This window comes from Ambystoma mexicanum, chromosome 4q (genome assembly GCF_040938575.1).
Source record: "Ambystoma mexicanum isolate Mex_15411 chromosome 4q, UKY_AmexF1_1, whole genome shotgun sequence".
Taxonomy (NCBI): Eukaryota; Metazoa; Chordata; class Amphibia; order Caudata; family Ambystomatidae; genus Ambystoma; species Ambystoma mexicanum.
In genome coordinates this window covers 527,196,495-527,209,841 of record NC_090928.1, presented here as the reverse complement: position 1 = coordinate 527,209,841, position 13,347 = coordinate 527,196,495, and the positions used below count along the sequence as shown (strand labels likewise).

The 13,347-nt window shown below is 38.7% G+C and overlaps 7 non-coding genes across 7 annotated transcripts; all 7 read left to right on the top strand.

Annotated features, from left to right (window-relative positions):
- The first annotated feature begins 2,229 nt into the window (after nucleotides 1-2,229).
- TRNAK-CUU (transfer RNA lysine (anticodon CUU)) lies at nucleotides 2,230-2,302 on the top strand. Its single transcript has one exon. It is a non-coding gene; the product is annotated as a tRNA-Lys (tRNA).
- A 700-nt stretch (nucleotides 2,303-3,002) lies between these two features.
- TRNAK-CUU (transfer RNA lysine (anticodon CUU)) lies at nucleotides 3,003-3,075 on the top strand. Its single transcript has one exon. It is a non-coding gene; the product is annotated as a tRNA-Lys (tRNA).
- A 4,114-nt stretch (nucleotides 3,076-7,189) lies between these two features.
- Nucleotides 7,190-7,262, top strand: TRNAK-CUU (transfer RNA lysine (anticodon CUU)). Its single transcript has one exon. It is a non-coding gene; the product is annotated as a tRNA-Lys (tRNA).
- A 2,204-nt stretch (nucleotides 7,263-9,466) lies between these two features.
- TRNAK-CUU (transfer RNA lysine (anticodon CUU)) lies at nucleotides 9,467-9,539 on the top strand. Its single transcript has one exon. It is a non-coding gene; the product is annotated as a tRNA-Lys (tRNA).
- Nucleotides 9,540-10,064: 525 nt separating this feature from the next.
- TRNAK-CUU (transfer RNA lysine (anticodon CUU)) lies at nucleotides 10,065-10,137 on the top strand. Its single transcript has one exon. It is a non-coding gene; the product is annotated as a tRNA-Lys (tRNA).
- A 277-nt stretch (nucleotides 10,138-10,414) lies between these two features.
- Nucleotides 10,415-10,487, top strand: TRNAK-CUU (transfer RNA lysine (anticodon CUU)). Its single transcript has one exon. It is a non-coding gene; the product is annotated as a tRNA-Lys (tRNA).
- A 525-nt stretch (nucleotides 10,488-11,012) lies between these two features.
- On the top strand, nucleotides 11,013-11,085 carry TRNAK-CUU (transfer RNA lysine (anticodon CUU)). The gene has a single exon. It is a non-coding gene; the product is annotated as a tRNA-Lys (tRNA).
- The last annotated feature ends 2,262 nt before the right edge of the window (nucleotides 11,086-13,347 follow it).

Genomic DNA, 13,347 nt, shown 5'->3' with positions numbered 1-13,347 from the left:
TGGGTTCGAGCCCCACGTTGGGCGAAAACAACTAAAATTGTAGTGCTTTTTGACCAAAAAAATACATCCTATCTGTGGAAAGCGGCAGTGCAGGGATAGGGAAGAAAACGTTGGGCGAAAACAACTAAAATTTTCGTGCTTTTTGACCAAAAAAATAGAAATTGAAAGTCTCTTTACAATATTTGCAATATTTTCATTGTTAACATGCAATATATGAATGCATGTCTGGATGATGTGTAATGGGGCAATACCACACCTTAATGTATTCACTGTAAAAGAAAAAGTATGTATCATCTTACTATAAAATAAAGTGGAGAAAACACAAATAAGACTTTTTCCACACAGGTTTAATCGGCTATTTCCTGATATTCTTCAATGCGTTCAGATATTGACTGGTAATTGTGTTTGATACTTTCTTAGACTATTTCTGCCTCTGGCTGATGTGTATTTTCTTTCCAAACTCCACCAGAGCCTATGATTACACAGCATCCTAACTGTGGAAAACGGCAGTGCAGGGATAGGGAAGAAAACTATAGGCATCCAAAGGAGCCCGGCTAGCTCAGTCGGTAGAGCATGAGACTCTTAATCTCAGGGTCGTGGGTTTGAGCCCCACGTTGGGCGAAAACAACTAAAATTTTAGTGCTTTTTGACCAAAAAAATAGAAATTGAAAGTCTCTTTACAATATTTGCAATATTTTCATTGTTAACATGCAATATATGAATGCATGTCTGGATGATGTGTAATGGGGCAATACCACACCTTAATGTATTCACTGTAAAAGAAAAAGTATGTATCATCTTACTATAAAATAAAGTGGAGAAAACACAAATAAGACTTTTTTCCACACAGGTTTAATCGGCTATTTCCTGATATTCTTCAATGCGTTCTGATATTGACTGGTAATTGTGTTTGATACTTTCTTAGACTATTTCTGCCTCTGGCTGATGTGTATTTTCTTTCCAAACTCCACCAGAGCCTATGATTACACAGCATCCTATCTGTGGAAAGCGGCAGTGCAGGGATAGGGAAGAAAACTATAGGCATCCAAAGGAGCCCGGCTAGCTCAGTTGGTAGAGCATGAGACTCTTAATCTCAGGGTCGTGGGTTCGAGCCCCACGTTGGGGGAAAACAACTAAAATTTTAGTGCTTTTTGACCAAAAAAATAGAAATTGAAAGTCTCTTTGCAATATTTTCATTGTTAACATGCAATATATGAATGCATGTCTGGATGATGTGTAATGGGGCAATACCATACCTTAATGTATTCACTGTAAAAGAAAAAGTATGCATCATCTTACTATAAAATAAAGTGGAGAAAACACAAATAAGACTTTTTTCCACACAGGTTTAATCGGCTATTTCCTGATATTCTTCAATGCGTTCTGATATTGACTGGTAATTGTGTTTGATACTTTCTTAGACTATTTCTGCCTCTGGCTGATGTGTATTTTCTTTCCAAACTCCACCAGAGCCTATGATTACACAGCATCCTATCTGTGGAAAACGGCAGTGCAGGGATAGGGAAGAAAACTATAGGTATCCAAAGGAGCCCGGCTAGCTCAGTCGGTAGAGCATGAGACTCTTAATCTCAAGGTTGTTGGTTTGCGCCCCACATTGGACGAAAACAACTAAAATTGTAGGACTTTTTGACCAAAAAAACACATCCTATCTGTGGAAAACGGCAGTGCAGGGATAGGGAAGAAAACTATAGGCATCCAAAGGAGCCCAGCTAGCTCAGTCGGTAGAGCATGAGACTCTTAATCTCAGGGTCGTGGGTTTGAGCCCCACGTTGGGCGAAAACAACTAAAATTTTAGTGCTTTTTGACCAAAAAAATAGAAATTGAAAGTCTCTTTACAATATTTGCAATATTTTCATTGTTAACATGCAATATATGAATGCATGTCTGGATGATGTGTAATGGGGCAATACCACACCTTAATGTATTCACTGTAAAAGCAAAAGTATGTATCATCTTACTATAAAATAAAGTGGAGAAAACACAAATAAGACTTTTTTCCACACATGTTTAATCGGCTATTTCCTGATATTCTTCAATGCGTTCTGATATTGACTGGTAATTGTGTTTGATACTTTCTTAGACTATTTCTGCCTCTGGCTGATGTGTATTTTCTTTCCAAACTCCACCAGAGCCTATGATTACACAGCATCCTATCTGTGGAAAGCGGCAGTGCAGGGATAGGGAAGAAAACTATAGGCATCCAAAGGAGCCCGGCTAGCTCAGTCGGTAGAGCATGAGACTCTTAATCTCAGGGTCGTGGGTTCGAGCCCCACGTTGGGCGAAAACAACTAAAATTGTACTGCTTTTTGACCAAAAAAATACATCCTATCTGTGGAAAACGGCAGTGCAGGGATAGGGAAGAAAACTATAAGCATCCAAAGGAGCCCGGCTAGCTCAGTCGATAGAGCATGGGACTCTTAATCTCAGGGTCGTGGGTTCGAGCCCCACGTTGGGCGAAAACAACTAAAATTGTAGTGCTTTTTGACCAAAAAAATACATCCTATCTGTGGAAAGCGGCAGTGCAGGGATAGGGAAGAAAACGTTGGGCGAAAACAACTAAAATTTTCGTGCTTTTTGACCAAAAAAATAGAAATTGAAAGTCTCTTTACAATATTTGCAATATTTTCATTGTTAACATGCAATATATGAATGCATGTCTGGATGATGTGTAATGGGGCAATACCACACCTTAATGTATTCACTGTAAAAGAAAAAGTATGTATCATCTTACTATAAAATAAAGTGGAGAAAACACAAATAAGACTTTTTTCCACACAGGTTTAATCGGCTATTTCCTGATATTCTTCAATGCGTTCAGATATTGACTGGTAATTGTGTTTGATACTTTCTTAGACTATTTCTGCCTCTGGCTGATGTGTATTTTCTTTCCAAACTCCACCAGAGCCTATGATTACACAGCATCCTATCTGTGGAAAACGGCAGTGCAGGGATAGGGAAGAAAACTATAGGCATCCAAAGGAGCCCGGCTAGCTCAGTCGGTAGAGCATGAGACTCTTAATCTCAGGGTCGTGGGTTCGAGCCCCACGTTGGGCGAAAACAACTAAAATTTTAGTGCTTTTTGACCAAAAAAATAGAAATTGAAAGTCTCTTTACAATATTTGCAATATTTTCATTGTTAACATGCAATATATGAATGCATGTCTGGATGATGTGTAATGGGGCAATACCACACCTTAATGTATTCACTGTAAAAGAAAAAGTATGTATCATCTTACTATAAAATAAAGTGGAGAAAACACAAATAAGACTTTTTTCCACACAGGTTTAATCGGCTATTTCCTGATATTCTTCAATGCGTTCTGATATTGACTGGTAATTGTGTTTGATACTTTCTTAGACTATTTCTGCCTCTGGCTGATGTGTATTTTCTTTCCAAACTCCACCAGAGCCTATGATTACACAGCATCCTATCTGTGGAAAGCGGCAGTGCAGGGATAGGGAAGAAAACTATAGGCATCCAAAGGAGCCCGGCTAGCTCAGTTGGTAGAGCATGAGACTCTTAATCTCAGGGTCGTGGGTTCGAGCCCCACGTTGGGGGAAAACAACTAAAATTTTAGTGCTTTTTGACCAAAAAAATAGAAATTGAAAGTCTCTTTGCAATATTTTCATTGTTAACATGCAATATATGAATGCATGTCTGGATGATGTGTAATGGGGCAATACCATACCTTAATGTATTCACTGTAAAAGAAAAAGTATGCATCATCTTACTATAAAATAAAGTGGAGAAAACACAAATAAGACTTTTTTCCACACAGGTTTAATCGGCTATTTCCTGATATTCTTCAATGCGTTCTGATATTGACTGGTAATTGTGTTTGATACTTTCTTAGACTATTTCTGCCTCTGGCTGATGTGTATTTTCTTTCCAAACTCCACCAGAGCCTATGATTACACAGCATCCTATCTGTGGAAAGCGGCAGTGCAGGGATAGGGAAGAAAACTATAGGCATCCAAAGGAGCCCGGCTAGCTCAGTCGGTAGAGCATGAGACTCTTAATCTCAGGGTCGTGGGTGCGAAACCCACGTTGGGCGAAAACAACTAAAATTTTAGTGCTTTTTGACCAAAAAAATAGAAATTGAAAGTCTCTTTGCAATATTTTCATTGTTAACATGCAATATATGAATGCATGTCTGGATGATGTGTAATGGGGCAATACCATACCTTAATGTATTCACTGTAAAAGAAAAAGTATGCATCATCTTACTATAAAATAAAGTGGAGAAAACACAAATAAGACTTTTTTCCACACAGGTTTAATCGGCTATTTCCTGATATTCTTCAATGCGTTCTGATATTGACTGGTAATTGTGTTTGATACTTTCTTAGACTATTTCTGCCTCTGGCTGATGTGTATTTTCTTTCCAAACTCCACCAGAGCCTATGATTACACAGCATCCTATCTGTGGAAAGCGGCAGTGCAGGGATAGGGAAGAAAACTATAGGCATCCAAAAGAGCCCGGCTAGCTCAGTCGGTAGAGCATGGGACTCTTAATCTCAGGGTTGTGGGTTCAAGCCCCACGTTGGGCGAAAACAACTAAAATTTTCGTGCTTTTTGACCAAAAAAATAGAAATTGAAAGTCTCTTTACAATATTTGCAATATTTTGATTGTTAACATGCAATATATGAATGCATGTCTGGATGATGTGTAATGGGGCAATACCACACCTTAATGTATTCACTGTAAAAGAAAAAGTATGTATCATCTTACTATAAAATAAAGTGGAGAAAACACAAATAAGACTTTTTTCCACACAGGTTTAATCGGCTATTTCCTGATATTCTTCAATGCGTTCTGATATTGACTGGTAATTGTGTTTGATACTTTCTTAGACTATTTCTGCCTCTGGCTGATGTGTATTTTCTTTCCAAACTCCACCAGAGCCTATGATTACACAGCATCCTATCTGTGGAAAGCGGCAGTGCAGGGATAGGGAAGAAAACTATAGGCATCCAAAGGAGCCCGGCTAGCTCAGTCGGTAGAGCATGAGACTCTTAATCTCAGGGTCGTGGGTTCCAGCCCCACGTTGGGCGAAAACAACTAAAATTTTAGTGCTTTTTGACCAAAAAAATAGAAATTGAAAGTCTCTTTGCAATATTTTCATTGTTAACATGCAATATATGAATGCATGTCTGGATGATGTGTAATGGGGCAATACCATACCTTAATGTATTCACTGTAAAAGAAAAAGTATGCATCATCTTACTATAAAATAAAGTGGAGAAAACACAAATAAGACTTTTTTCCACACAGGTTTAATCGGCTATTTCCTGATATTCTTCAATGCGTTCTGATATTGACTGGTAATTGTGTTTGATACTTTCTTAGACTATTTCTGCCTCTGGCTGATGTGTATTTTCTTTCCAAACTCCACCAGAGCCTATGATTACACAGCATCCTATCTGTGGAAAGCGGCAGTGCAGGGATAGGGAAGAAAACTATAGGCATCCAAAGGAGCCCGGCTAGCTCAGTCGGTAGAGCATGAGACTCTTAATCTCAGGGTCATGGGTGCGAAACCCACGTTGGTCGAAAACAACTAAAATTTTAGTGCTTTTTGACCAAAAAAATAGAAATTGAAAGTCTCTTTACAATATTTGCAATATTTTGATTGTTAACATGCAATATATGAATGCATGTCTGGATGATGTGTAATGGGGCAATACCACACCTTAATGTATTCACTGTAAAAGAAAAAGTATGTATCATCTTACTATAAAATAAAGTGGAGAAAACTCAAATAAGACTTTTTTCCACACAGGTTTAATCGGCTATTTCCTGATATTCTTCAATGCTTTCTGATATTGACTGGTAATTGTGTTTGATACTTTCTTAGACTATTTCTGCCTCTGGCTGATGTGTATTTTCTTTCCAAACTCCACCAGAGCCTATGATTACACAGCATCCTATTGTGGAAAACGGCAGTGCAGGGATAGGGAAGAAAACTATAGTCACCCAAAGGAGCCCGGCTAGCTCAGTCGGTAGAGCATGAGACTCTTAATCTCAGGGTCGTGGGTGCGAGCCCCACGTTGGGCGAAAACAACTAAAATTTTAATGCTTTTTGACCAAAAAAATAGAAATTGAAAGTCTCTTTACAATATTTGCAATATTTTGATTGTTAACATGCAATATATGAATGCATGTCTGGATGATGTGTAATGGGGCAATACCACACCTTAATGTATTCACTGTAAAAGAAAAAGTATGTATCATCTTACTATAAAATAAAGTGGAGAAAACACAAATAAGACTTTTTTCCACACAGGTTTAATCAGCTATTTCCTGATATTCTTCAATGCGTTCTGATATTGACTGGTAATTGTGTTTGATACTTTCTTAGACTATTTCTGCCTCTGGCTGATGTGTATTTTCTTTCCAAACTCCACCAGAGCCTATGATTACACAGCATCCTATCTGTGGAAAACGGCAGCGCAGGGATAGGGAAGAAAACTAGAGGTATCCAAAGGAGCCCGGCTAGCTCAGTCGGTAGAGCATGAGAATCTTAATCTCAGGGTCGTGGGTGCGAGCCCCACGTTGGGCGAAAACAACTAAAATTTTAATGCTTTTTGACCAAAAAAATAGAAATTGAAATTCTCTTTACAATATTTGCAATATTTTGATTGTTAACATGCAATATATGAATGCATGTCTGGATGATGTGTAATGGGGCAATACCACACCTTAATGTATTCACTGTAAAAGAAAAAGTATGTATCATCTTACTATAAAATAAAGTGGAGAAAACACAAATAAGACTTTTTTCCACACAGGTTTAATCAGCTATTTCCTGATATTCTTCAATGCGTTCTGATATTGACTGGTAATTGTGTTTGATACTTTCTTAGACTATTTCTGCCTCTGGCTGATGTGTATTTTCTTTCCAAACTCCACCAGAGCCTATGATTACACAGCATCCTATCTGTGGAAAGCGGCAGTGCAGGGATAGGGAAGAAACCTATAGGCATCCAAAGGAGCCCGGCTAGGTCAGTCGGTAGAGCATGAGACTCTTAATCTCAGGGTCGTGGGTTCGAACCCCACGTTGGGCGAAAACAACTAAAATTGTACTGCTTTTTGACCAAAAAAATACATCCTATCTGTGGAAAACGGCAGTGCAGGGATAGGGAAGAAAACTATAGGCATCCAAAGGAGCCCGGCTAGCTCAGTCGGTAGAGCATGAGACTCTTAATCTCATGGTCGTGGGTTCGAGCCCCACGTTGGGCGAAAAACAACTAAAATTGTAGTGCTTTTTGACCAAAAAAATACATCCTATCTGTGGAAAACGGCAGTGCAGGGATAGGGAAGAAAACTATAAGCATCCAAAGGAGCCCGGCTAGCTCAGTCGGTAGAGCATGAGACTCTTAATCTCAGGGTCGTGGGTTCGAGCCCCACTTTGGGCAAAAACAACTAAAATTGTAGTGCTTTTTGACCAAAAAAATACATCCTATCTGTGGAAAGCGGCAGTGCAGGGATAGGGAAGAAAACGGGCGAAAACAACTAAAATTTTCGTGCTTTTTGACCAAAAAAATAGAAATTGAAAGTCTCTTTACAATATTTGCAATATTTTCATTGTTAACATGCAATATATGAATGCATGTCTGGATGATGTGTAGTGGGGCAATACCACACCTTAATGTATTCACTGTAAAAGAAAAAGTATGTATCATCTTACTATAAAATAAAGTGGAGAAAACACAAATAAGACTTTTTTCCACACAGGTTTAATCGGCTATTTCCTGATATTCTTCAATGCGTTCAGATATTGACTGGTAATTGTGTTTGATACTTTCTTAGACTATTTCTGCCTCTGGCTGATGTGTATTTTCTTTCCAAACTCCACCAGAGCCTATGATTACACAGCATCCTATCTGTGGAAAACGGCAGTGCAGGGATAGGGAAGAAAACTATAGGCATCCAAAGGAGCCCGGCTAGCTCAGTCGGTAGAGCATGAGACTCTTAATCTCAGGGTCGTGGGTTCCAGCCCCACGTTGGGCGAAAACAACTAAAATTTTAGTGCTTTTTGACCAAAAAAATAGAAATTGAAAGTCTCTTTGCAATATTTTCATTGTTAACATGCAATATATGAATGCATGTCTGGATGATGTGTAATGGGGCAATACCATACCTTAATGTATTCACTGTAAAAGAAAAAGTATGCATCATCTTACTATAAAATAAAGTGGAGAAAACACAAATAAGACTTTTTTCCACACAGGTTTAATCGGCTATTTCCTGATATTCTTCAATGCGTTCTGATATTGACTGGTAATTGTGTTTGATAGTTTCTTAGACTATTTCTGCCTCTGGCTGATGTGTATTTTCTTTCCAAACTCCACCAGAGCCTATGATAACACAGCATCCTATCTGTGGAAAGCGGCAGTGCAGGGATAGGGAAGAAAACTATAGGCATCCAAAGGAGCCCGGCTAGCTCAGTCGGTAGAGCATGAGACTCTTAATCTCAGGGTCATGGGTGCGAAACCCACGTTGGTCGAAAACAACTAAAATTTTAGTGCTTTTTGACCAAAAAAATAGAAATTGAAAGTCTCTTTACAATATTTGCAATATTTTGATTGTTAACATGCAATATATGAATGCATGTCTGGATGATGTGTAATGGGGCAATACCACACCTTAATGTATTCACTGTAAAAGAAAAAGTATGTATCATTTTACTATAAAATAAAGTGGAGAAAACTCAAATAAGACTTTTTTCCACACAGGTTTAATCGGCTATTTCCTGATATTCTTCAATGCTTTCTGATATTGACTGGTAATTGTGTTTGATACTTTCTTAGACTATTTCTGCCTCTGGCTGATGTGTATTTTCTTTCCAAACTCCACCAGAGCCTATGATTACACAGCATCCTATCTGTGGAAAACGGCAGTGCAGGGATAGGGAAGAAAACTATAGTCACCCAAAGGAGCCCGGCTAGCTCAGTCGGTAGAGCATGAGACTCTTAATCTCAGGGTCGTGGGTGCGAGCCCCACGTTGGGCGAAAACAACTAAAATTTTAATGCTTTTTGACCAAAAAAATAGAAATTGAAAGTCTCTTTACAATATTTGCAATATTTTGATTGTTAACATGCAATATATGAATGCATGTCTGGATGATGTGTAATGGGGCAATACCACACCTTAATGTATTCACTGTAAAAGAAAAAGTATGTATCATCTTACTATAAAATAAAGTGCAGAAAACACAAATAAGACTTTTTTCCACACAGGTTTAATCAGCTATTTCCTGATATTCTTCAATGCGTTCTGATATTGACTGGTAATTGTGTTTGATACTTTCTTAGACTATTTCTGCCTCTGGCTGATGTGTATTTTCTTTCCAAACTCCACCAGAGCCTATGATTACACAGCATCCTATCTGTGGAAAGCGGCAGTGCAGGGATAGGGAAGAAAACTATAGGCATCCAAAGGAGCCCGGCTAGCTCAGTCGGTAGAGCATGAGACTCTTAATCTCAGGGTCGTGGGTTCGAGCCCCACGTTGGGCGAAAACAACTAAAATTGTAGTGCTTTTTGACCAAAAAAATACATCCTATCTGTGGAAAGCGGCAGTGCAGGGATAGGGAAGAAAACGTTGGGCGAAAACAACTAAAATTTTCGTGCTTTTTGACCAAAAAAATAGAAATTGAAAGTCTCTTTACAATATTTGCAATATTTTCATTGTTAACATGCAATATATGAATGCATGTCTGGATGATGTGTAATGGGGCAATACCACACCTTAATGTATTCACTGTAAAAGAAAAAGTATGTATCATCTTACTATAAAATAAAGTGGAGAAAACACAAATAAGACTTTTTTCCACACAGGTTTAATCGGCTATTTCCTGATATTCTTCAATGCGTTCAGATATTGACTGGTAATTGTGTTTGATACTTTCTTAGACTATTTCTGCCTCTGGCTGATGTGTATTTTCTTTCCAAACTCCACCAGAGCCTATGATTACACAGCATCCTATCTGTGGAAAACGGCAGTGCAGGGATAGGGAAGAAAACTATAGGCATCCAAAGGAGCCCGGCTAGCTCAGTCGGTAGAGCATGAGACTCTTAATCTCAGGGTCGTGGGTTCGAGCCCCACGTTGGGCGAAAACAACTAAAATTGTAATGCTTTTTGACCAAAAAAATACATCCTATCTGTGGAAAACGGCAGTGCAGGGATAGGGAAGAAAACTATAGGCATCCAAAGGAGCCCGGCTAGCTCAATCGGTAGAGCATGAGACTCTTAATCTCAGGGTCGTGGGTTCGAGCCCCACGTTGGGCGAAAACAACTAAAATTGTAGTGCTTTTTGACCAAAAAAATACATCCTATCTGTGGAAAACGGCAGTGCAGGGATAGGGAAGAAAACTATAAGCATCCAAAGGAGCCCGGCTAGCTCAGTCGGTAGAGCATGAGACTCTTAATCTCAGGGTCGTGGGTTCGAGCCCCACGTTGGGCGAAAACAACTAAAATTGTAGTGCTTTTTGACCAAAAAAATACATCCTATCTGTGGAAAGCGGCAGTGCAGGGATAGGGAAGAAAACGTTGGGCGAAAACATCTAAAATTTTCGTGCTTTTTGACCAAAAAAATAGAAATTGAAAGTCTCTTTACAATATTTGCAATATTTTCATTGTTAACATGCAATATATGAATGCATGTCTGGATGATGTGTAATGGGGCAATACCACACCTTAATGTATTCACTGTAAAAGAAAAAGTATGTATCATCTTACTATAAAATAAAGTGGAGAAAACACAAATAAGACTTTTTTCCACACAGGTTTAATCGGCTATTTCCTGATATTCTTCAATGCGTTCAGATATTGACTGGTAATTGTGTTTGATACTTTCTTAGACTATTTCTGCCTCTGGCTGATGTGTATTTTCTTTCCAAACTCCACCAGAGCCTATGATTACACAGCATCCTATCTGTGGAAAACGGCAGTGCAGGGATAGGGAAGAAAACTATAGGCATCCAAAGGAGCCCGGCTAGCTCAGTCGGTAGAGCATGAGACTCTTAATCTCAGGGTCGTGGGTTCGAGCCCCACGTTGGGCGAAAACAACTAAAATTTTAGTGCTTTTTGACCAAAAAAATAGAAATTGAAAGTCTCTTTACAATATTTGCAATATTTTCATTGTTAACATGCAATATATGAATGCATGTCTGGATGATGTGTAATGGGGCAATACCACACCTTAATGTATTCACTGTAAAAGAAAAAGTATGTATCATCTTACTATAAAATAAAGTGGAGAAAACACAAATAAGACTTTTTTCCACACAGGTTTAATCGGCTATTTCCTGATATTCTTCAATGCGTTCTGATATTGACTGGTAATTGTGTTTGATACTTTCTTAGACTATTTCTGCCTCTGGCTGATGTGTATTTTCTTTCCAAACTCCACCAGAGCCTATGATTACACAGCATCCTATCTGTGGAAAGCGGCAGTGCAGGGATAGGGAAGAAAACTATAGGCATCCAAAGGAGCCCGGCTAGCTCAGTCGGTGGAGCATGAGACTCTTAATCTCAGGGTCGTGGGTTCGAGCCCCACGTTGGGGGAAAACAACTAAAATTTTAGTGCTTTTTGACCAAAAAAATAGAAATTGAAAGTCTCTTTGCAATATTTTCATTGTTAACATGCAATATATGAATGCATGTCTGGATGATGTGTAATGGGGCAATGCCATACCTTAATGTATTCACTTTAAAAGAAAAAGTATGCATCATCTTACTATAAAATAAAGTGGAGAAAACACAAATAAGACTTTTTTCCACACAGGTTTAATCGGCTATTTCCTGATATTCTTCAATGCGTTCTGATATTGACTGGTAATTGTGTTTGATACTTTCTTAGACTATTTCTGCCTCTGGCTGATGTGTATTTTCTTTCCAGACTCCACCAGAGCCTATGATTACACAGCATCCTATCTGTGGAAAGCGGCAGTGCAGGGATAGGGAAGAAAACTATAGGCATCCAAAGGAGCCCGGCTAGCTCAGTCGGTAGAGCATGAGACTCTTAATCTCAGGGTCGTGGGTGCGAAACCCACATTGGGCGAAAACAACTAAAATTTTAGTGCTTTTTGACCAAAAAAATAGAAATTGAAAGTCTCTTTACAATATTTGCAATATTTTGATTGTTAACATGCAATATATGAATGCATGTCTGGATGATGTGTAATGGGGCAATACCACACCTTAATGTATTCACTGTAAAAGAAAAAGTATGTATCATCTTACTATAAAATAAAGTGGAGAAAACTCAAATAAGACTTTTTTCCACACAGGTTTAATCGGCTATTTCCTGATATTCTTCAATGCGTTCTGATATTGACTGGTAATTGTGTTTGATACTTTCTTAGACTATTTCTGCCTCTGGCTGATGTGTATTTTCTTTCCAAACTCCACCAGAGCCTATGATTACACAGCATCCTATCTGTGGAAAACGGCAGTGCAGGGATAGGGAAGAAAACTATAGGCATCCAAAGGAGCCCGGCTAGCTCAGTCGGTAGAGCATGAGACTCTTAATCTCAGGGTCGTGGGTGCGAGCCCCACGTTGGGTGAAAAAAACTAAAATTTTAATGCTTTTTGACCAAAAAAATAGAAATTGAAAGTCTCTTTACAATATTTGCAATATTTTGATTGTTAACATGCAATATATGAATGCATGTCTGGATGATGTGTAATGGGGCAATACCACACCTTAATGTATTCACTGTAAAAGAAAAAGTATGTATCATCTTACTATAAAATAAAGTGGAGAAAACACAAATAAGACTTTTTCCACACAGGTTTAATCAGCTATTTCCTGATATTCTTCAATGCGTTCTGATATTGACTGGTAATTGTGTTTGATACTTTCTTAGACTATTTCTGCCTCTGGCTGATGTGTATTTTCTTTCCAAACTCCACCAGAGCCTATGATTACACAGCATCCTATCTGTGGAAAACGGCAGTGCAGGGATAGGGAAGAAAACTATAGGTATTCAAAGGAGCCTAGCTAGCTCAGTCGGTAGAGCATGAGACTCTTAATCTCAGGGTTGTGGGTTCGAGCCCCACGTTGGGCGAAAACAACTAAAATTGTAGGACTTTTTGACCAAAAAAATACATCCTATCTGTGGAAAGCGGCAGTGCAGGGATAGGGAAGAAAACTATAAGCATCCAAAAGAACCCGGCTAGCTCAGTCGGTAGAGCATGAGACTCTTAATCTCAGGGTCGTGGGTTCAAGCCCCACGTTGGGCGAAAACAACTAAAATTTTCGTGCTTTTTGACCAAAAAAATAGAAATTGAAAGTCTCTTTACAATATTTGCAATATTTT